The sequence below is a fragment of the Lissotriton vulgaris genome, chromosome 5, assembly GCF_964263255.1.
Source record: "Lissotriton vulgaris chromosome 5, aLisVul1.2, whole genome shotgun sequence".
In the NCBI taxonomy this organism is placed as follows: Eukaryota; Metazoa; Chordata; class Amphibia; order Caudata; family Salamandridae; genus Lissotriton; species Lissotriton vulgaris.
The window spans coordinates 1,602,165,089-1,602,173,320 of NC_141693.1; the positions used below are offsets into that span (position 1 = coordinate 1,602,165,089).

Consider the following 8,232-nt stretch of genomic DNA (forward strand, 5'->3'; position numbering starts at 1 on the left):
AAATCGCCTGAAGAGCAATTCAGGATTAGACTTTTTTTTCAGAACGCAGTTAACAATTTTGACACTGGACTACATACCTTGCCAGTGAAACTGAAGTCTGTATCAAAAGGAAGTTTGTGGTCTTTATGGTTGTGTGGGCGACTGTGCATGTATTTTGGGATAGTTTAAGATGAGTGGGTCTGTGTATGAAGAATTGTTGATGTCTAGAGTGCATTTTTATTATTAGACGGGGTCCTGGGTGATATTAAATTAAGACTATTGGTTATCTCAGTCTGGGGGTGGGCTTAGGGGCACTCCTGTGCATTTCCGAAGTTCACTTTCAGCATTCACTAGTAAGAGGCTTGGGTGAGGGAGGAGAGGGGTTTTCATTCTTGTCATTTCGCCCTCTGCCCTTTGTAATTTGATCCAGTGCCGTCCTCATTCTAGGAATCAGATGTAGGTTCCTGTATTTTTTTATTTTCTCCTTCGCTTAACTCTGTGTGGCCCTGTGCTCCGAGATCTGCCCCCTCTGCAATATCTACATTGGTTGCTGAATGTGTGTAAAGGATATATGACAAGCTCCATGTTGTGCTCCAACACGAGGGCCTACACTTCCCAGCCGCCTGCACTTCCCAGCCGTCTCTCTGACTCTGCTCTAAAGCAGGCAGGGCATGCATTGTGGTTTCACTTACACTGCCTGTCCCCGATAACCTTGTGCATCAGACACTGGTGGTATCTGAAATGCAAGTTCAGATGCACGGCTACTCTATTGATCTAGTGCTGCAGCAGAGTACTTGCTTCTGCACCATTTAAAACAAATATGCAGTTGATGCGCACATTTGCAAGGATTTTTCGGCCAATTCATAATGACTTCGTCTTCCTCTCAACTGAAAAGAATGGCTATGCTCTGAACCTAGGCCCTTTCGACTTTAGAATGTAGTAGCTGATTAAGAGCTGGGCTAGTAGTGGGATGGTAGGAACAATTGTATGGTGTGTGCGAGAAGAACACGCCAGTAGGATAGCACAGCCTATAAGTGCACCTGCTGCATAATTCTTGTGCTATGCACTCTTAAGTGCAGGTCGAGGAACCTGTACACCCCATCACTTATCCTTCACAATGCAGAACAGAGCACCTACAGGAATGGGAATACAGGGTGCATGAGCAAGAAAAATAGCTCAGTGAGTTCACACACCTGCTGCCACAAGAATTGTAATTGCTTAGTTCACACCCGCACTCTAGCATGGTGCTCCAACATTCCTAATGTCTTCTTCCTCTGCCTTTGTCTGGAAATATGGGATGTGATCTGGTTGCAGTTGCACTCCAGCTAAAGGCTCACTCCCAAAGTGTGCTTGTCAGTTATTAAACCTTAACTGGTTCCTAGATTACTATGGATTTATATTTTAGCAATCTACCCCCAAACTGTTTCTGGCTAAAGATGTACCCTGTGGGAAAAAAAACAGTAGCACATTTGTATGTTTTTGTATTTGATTATTATCTATAATGAAGGGTGGTGCAATTACTGGAGGGTATTTTGCCTGCAACCATTAGCAGTAGGTGCTGTATACATTGCTTTATGTTGCAGTTATTAATTAGGGGTGTTAACTTTATTTGCTATCAGTGCAAGGTGTGCGTTTTCATCTTGTCTGAAGTGGTGGGTAGGTTCATGTTGAGAGGAGTTGAAGACCTTTACACCTCTTATGACTAGGGCTAAAAAGCAGGGAGGGATGGGCTTTGTCGTGTTGGCATTTGTGCAGTGTGTTGGTCCATGCCCTAAGTATGGTTTTGGTGTACCCCCTGCTCCCTTCCTCTTACAACCTTTTTTGGTCCTTCAGGGAAATACGATATCGAGTCAGTCTGCAAAAGGGGTTAGATGATGGTCAGAGACCACAATAACAGAGAGAACATAAAAACTAGTAGTGGCACTTTTTGATGTTTGTTCAGCTGAACAGTTAATATTGGAATTAGACATCCTGGTAGTTGAAGTATAAATAATCTTAATTCGTCAAATTTTCCTTGAATATCCATTAGACCAGGAAAGGGTTTCCAACTCTACTGTGATTAAGCCCAGGTGTCCTTGCTAGGTGACGTGAAATGAAATGCTGAGTCTGTCCAGTGACTCACTACCCCTCCATCACAATGATCCTTAGCCCTCCACTTCTAGATTGACTGTTTCTTTAACTTAGCTGTCCTTCCCTTTGCTGTGAGAAGGAAATTATGTTTTATTTGCTGCTATGTAAATGTGTGTGTGTGTGTGATTTGTTCTACATAACTTTTATTCTGAGTTAGACAAACTTGCCTCTCCATATCATGCTGCTTCCACCATTACTACACCAGTACTGTGCAAGAGAACCTTGTACTAATACTGCCAGTTTTGTATATGATACTTGTGTGGGGGAAGAATGTGCAGATGTTGCCTTGCATACACCATAATAACCACCTTACACCTACTGAGGATTGTAAAAGGAGAAATTGATTTAACTTCCCCATAAAAAGTATAGAAACTCTGACAAGAATCATGGATACAGTCTAAGTGAACCACAGTACCTCTGCTACATGATTTTGCTGCTCCATGATGAGTTAATAAACTTGGCAGTGCAGTTATTCCCATCCACACATGTTTATCAGAACATCTCTTGTGGATTTTTGAAGCAGGAGAACTATGAGACGAAACCCTTTCTGTTCTACAGGTTCATATTCTGACACAGTCGTCCCCAAAGACAGCAATAATGTAGTCAATTACCAGTCTACTCTCTGCCTTTAGATATCATTTCTTTACATATGAAATTCTGCACAGACAAACCTGCTGATACGTGGGTGCAGTGCACAATGACTTCTTCACACATGCTGTACAACTAGCCAGTTCAACATTTGCATATAAGTGTGCATCACCATTCACTGCATAATTGAACTGGCATTTGAAATATGTATTGCAGATATGTTGCACTGATTGCAGTGCAGGCTCTCTCTGTGCAGACCTAGCTTAGTGATTTATACAGTAGGTAGGGCAAGCAGATATTTACAGAGGGCAAGTAGATTTGTGTAACATTTTGTCCTTGGCCAAGTAGATTTTTAAAATAATTCCACACCCCTGTGTGAGGTCTGTCAGAGTGGTATGGATCGCTTGCCATAGAGTGTGGAGGGTAGGGCAGCTCCAGAACATGTGATGGAAGTCTGCGCCCTGGGAGTGTCATCTGGGGCAAAGGAATTGGGAGTCGGGGTAGAATCGTGCTGGCGTTAAATATGCCCTAGGAAGAATGTTGTATTGTACGTTTTTGAAACGGGCATTTCTAGATGTCTTTTTGGGGGCTTCGAGAGCCTTGACCCAGTCAGAGTCGTGTAGTGGGCGTCCGATTTCGTCTTCCCATGTGGCGCGCAGCGCTGTCATGGGTGTGTGTGCACAATGTCGCATAGCGCCCTGTATAGCCAGGTAACCAGGTGTCGGCCCATCCCCATGTGAAGGATGGCGTGTATAACCGGGTGCGTACCTGGTTCCCCAGCCTGAAGGTTGTGAAGGGGGCGGAAGCCTTCCAGGAACTGACAGTCGCGCAGGAACTGACCTGGGGGGAGGTCGTACTCGTTCACGAGCTGTCGGAAAGGTTTGAGCTGGCCCTCTTCAAAGAGGTATTCCATGTCCGTGATCCCGCATGTCGTCCATGCAGTGAGCATGTTGGTTAGGAAGTATGTGTCGAGCCTGGGCCAACCGATCAGCGGAAGTAGCGGGGAATATGGGGGTGTCTCGGGCGATATGCGATGTACCCTGAGCATGCACCGACATGCCACCGTCACCTGTAGGGGATATGTATGCCGTGGTTTCGTACCCAGGAAAAGGAGACGGGTGAGTTCCGGAATGGGGATCTGTCCCGTCGGGGTGTGTGTTTCGCCCATGTACCGCCCCGCCGTCCAGTAAGATAACCACTGGAGTTGAGTCGCCAAGAAATAAGACTCGAAGGAAAGGGCTCCTAGGCCTCCCTGGGTGGTTGTCAGTTGCAGTATCCTAAGCGCTATTCTGTGCCTGCCCGATCCCCATATGAGTGTACGCAGGAGGGAATCAAGATCGCGGAAGAAGGCTCTGGGTGGGATGACCGGAAGGTACAGTATCTTCACATTAAAGGGGTATAGCACATTCCCTTTCTTTTCAGGGGCCCAAAAATCCAAGAACCTGACTGCAGCCACTAAGTTGCATTGCATCCAATAAAAAAATCCGTATTTTGAGCTCAAGGTTCCCAGGTGGTTTGCCCGCCTCTACGTAAATGTGGTATCGCTGTGTAAATAACACAGAAAAGCTACGTGAGGAATAAACAGTGGTGTAAAAACACGTTATAAGAGAGCAACTCGCACAGTATATCTCACCGAACAGACTTGCAACTCCTGCCAGGAGACACTGAGCCCTGAAGAGTCCAAAGTCCACGCAAGAGCAGATCAATGAGCCCATGTTTGTTTGTCTGCATTCTGTGTCCTATAAAACCTGATTTTATAGGGGAATAAACAGGATTACAGCCAGGTCACAGAATGCAAAGAAAAATGTGGACTGTGCGTGCGATGCACGAAAGGACCTAGGAAAGCGTAGAGCTCTGGACTAGGGCAGGTGGGAGTATTTTAAACATACATGCCAACCCTGCCGATTCAGGCGGGAGAGTGCCGATGTCAAGGCTAGTCTCCCGCCTGCTGATTCCTGCATGCAGAAACCCCATTCAAATTGATGGATCAGGTCGGCGGGAAACATATCCTGAACCGCAACGCTTTGCCTAGAAGGTGACAGGTTTTGACATTTAATTGTTGGCCCTTTTACAAGGCGCATGCAAAAACGAAGTTTTTTGTTTACGCTCTGTTATTAAATTGCCAAAAATGAAATTATGATTATCTGTCACAAAGCAGGCAAATAGACCCGATTCAGACAATTCCTCTCCCTTAATCTAACTAAGTCACTCGCAATAAATACATCGCCGGACTATTCTTCTTTAATCTGCCACTTGCCTGCTCTAAAATGTTGGCATGTATGCAGCTGATGAACACGGCGCCGCTTACCTCACACTGATAGAGGCTGCGAGGCTCCGGCTGTGGCGGGGGCAGCTCTACGGCTGCGAGCAGACCCTCCTCGGCGAATGAGGGGCAGCCACGAATGATGCAGGAATAGGGACCCCTCAGGTGGCGATGCCAATCTGCCTGCGAGGCTCAAACACAGGTGTTCTGTAATAATTGGGAGGTATCCTACCGAAAGGATGTTAAACCTCTGCTTTGCGTTCACTACGGAACTCTACCCTACTGCCAGCACTATCAAGAGGCGAACCTTGGCCTTGTCGCGAGAAGAACAGACAGAAGCAGCTGAGCCCCGAGCAACGTCCCTACAGCCAGGGTCCCTGTAAAGAACAGAAAGGGGTCAGGTATCTTGCGGTCAGCTATGACTACTTGCACTGATAGCCATATAAACAGGAAAAAAATCAAAGGAAATATCGAATGTTAAAAAAAAAGTGTAAAGGAAGAGAACATACTTAGATAAGAGGGAAAGGGAATGAAAAGAGGGAGGAAACAATGGTAGTGAAGGGAAAAAAGAAAGGAAATAATGCAAAAATAAAAGCGGGAAATGAAGAGAGATTGTGGGGAATTAAAACAAGCAATTACAATGCAATGGTTTTGCCTTTGTTAAAGTTATAGCTATTGGCATTGCTCTTGACATTATTTTTATTTGTTTTTTTAACATAAATAAATGGCATTGTCATTTACAATGCCAATAGCTTAATCTCTCGCAAATGCCACACACAAACACCCACAGAGAGCCCCCCCACACACACCCACACAGAGCCCTCCACACATACACTCACACAGAGCCCCCCACGCACACACCCACACAGAGCCCCCCCCACACACAGAGCCCCCCACACACACCCACACAGAGAAGAAGTATGCTACATTTAATGCGAGTCACAGGGCTTTCTACAACATCGTTGATGAGCCGTGAGACAGTAGTGACATTATAACACTCTGGCTTTAGATCTCATCCACAGAGGATACCAGACCCTTCTGGTGTGCATTAGTTATCATTTTAACTGCTCCACTCTGCTATAATGTGAACAACAAAAACCTATATTTTGTAAGCTGTAGCGCTGACGTAAAGTGTTATTTTGACTGATTTGTACAGATTCTAAATTCTTAATCCAGCACCATCTCTAGACTGAGACTAACTTTTCGACAATGCTACACCGGGGAAACCAAGACATAAAAAGTGTATCTACTGCATTTTTTAACATGTCAATCATACCAAAGGCCTTAGGACACCAATGGTGAACAAGTTTCTTGCTTAAGAACCGCTGAGTCATCACTGACTGCCTAAGGGCACAGCGAGAAGACCTGGTTGTTCCATCGCATTGAAATCAGCACTTAATCTTTCCTGTTGCCTCGACCATAAACTCCATATTTAGGCCACCAGCAAAGCCTAACCACTAGAGAAGTAACATATTGTCAGATTTCTTCTGCCAGGTATAATAACACTTTGCCGATCTCCATGTTGCAGACACACTTTGCCTTACATGTCTTTTTGTCTTTCAACGGAGAGGGCTTCACTTTAACTAAATCTATTCATTCCTTGCACCCATCACAACTTGCGACTAGCCCATGCACTAGGAGGAAAAGGCGTCTGCTATGAGGTGTTGAATGCCCATGCACCCAGGCTTTAAAACCGGCTCCATGCCTAAAACGCAGATTGCAAAATAATAAAACGTCACTCATTCCACACCAGTTTACACGTCAATGCCAGGACTTCTCAAAAAGCAAAGGTGATGCAGGGGCGCTGGTGGGGCGAGTTCTGCTGGTCAGAGATTGGCCCCAGGGACATTGAACTTTGGTACGTTTTGTAATTAGCAAACAATTCGGAGTTTTAAAGCAGCAGTTTACAAAATAAAACACCGAGATAATCCCAATGAGAAGGTTGAAGCTTGTTAATGGACTTTCCCCCATAAAAAAGAAAACATTCACCAGAATGACACGAAAAAACCAGCCCAGCTTGATTGCCCTTTAGGCCGGTCCGACACTGACAGGACCATATAGCAAATCCTGCCGGGTGACGTTGCCCCCTTTGACAACTTTATTCCAGTGGTCCTTCGTGTAGGCAGGTTTTAAGTTTATTTATGTTTTTAATGGGTTATGAACCACGATAAGCAGTCAAACAACATCATATAAAATTGTCTATAGGAAAGGCTCGAGGAACACACAGAGGCACAAGCAGGCAACAGGGGCACACGGAGGCACAAGCAGGCAACAGGGGCACACGGAGGCACAAGCGGGCAACAGGGGCACACGGAGGCACAAGCGGGCAACAGGGGCACACGGAGGCACAAGCGGGCAACAGGGGCACACAGAGGCACAAGCAGGCAACAGGGGCACACAGAGGCACAAGCGGGCAACAGGGGCACACGGAGGCACAAGCAGGCAACAGGGGCACACGGAGGCACAAGCGGGCAACAGGGGCACACGGAGGCACATGCAGGCAACAGGGGCACACGGAGGCACAAGCGGGCAACAGGGGCACACGGAGGCACAAGCAGGCAACAGGGGCACACGGAGGCACAAGACACCATGTACAACTAAGGTGTTCATTGCGTCAGTCCTTGTAGACATTTGCTTTGTAGAATCAACCTCCAACAATGTTGGAAGTCTGGGGGCTCAATGCATCCACTGCAGCGTCTTTGTTTGAACCCTGACAGATCCACTCAATCCTTCCAAGGTAGATAAAATGAGTACCACTGAATTGAGTAACAATCCATATCTTATTTCAGCACCAAGATACCCTCTTGGACATATGTGCTTTACAAATACATGTTGGCATTCAATAATGATTAGCGAAATGACGTGTAGGAAATGCATTATACTATACGAATAAACGTTCTGTTGCGCTACAGAAAAATATATTGCATACAAATGACTGAAGGCCCTAGTAAGAGAAAATAATTTCGTAATCACTAAAAGAAGTCAACTTAAATATTTTAATAGTTCAAACTCTAGGCAACAACTGCAGTCCCAGGCAGGTCTCTGCACTTTATAGTCCCATTAAATTCATTTATCAGACTGCACTTGCACTTCTCATGTTTCGCTAACAGTAACAAAAAAGTGATGAAATATTAAACTTGGACAGGTGATACATATCAATTAGGGCATTAAAAGGTGTCAAAAGACCTACATACCTTGTATGAAATAATAAGTTAGCTTGGCACTAGCAGTCTTGTCAGTCGTGTAGTGCAATAAATATGAAGTTTGAATAT

General features: G+C 45.4%; 1 protein-coding gene across 2 annotated transcripts in view; it reads right to left on the bottom strand.

The window, feature by feature from the left end:
- The window catches only part of LOC147716791 (dehydrogenase/reductase SDR family member 1-like), a 191,429-nt gene extending 186,159 nt beyond the window's left edge, over positions 1–5,270 (bottom strand). The window contains exon 1 of one of the 2 annotated variants that reach the window (XM_086923742.1): positions 5,006–5,270. The gene's annotated coding sequence lies outside the window, so the exon portion shown is untranslated. The remainder of the gene's footprint in view (positions 1–5,005) is intronic. The other variant, XM_086923743.1, reaches the window with a different exon arrangement.
- Positions 5,271–8,232: the final 2,962 nt, after the last annotated feature.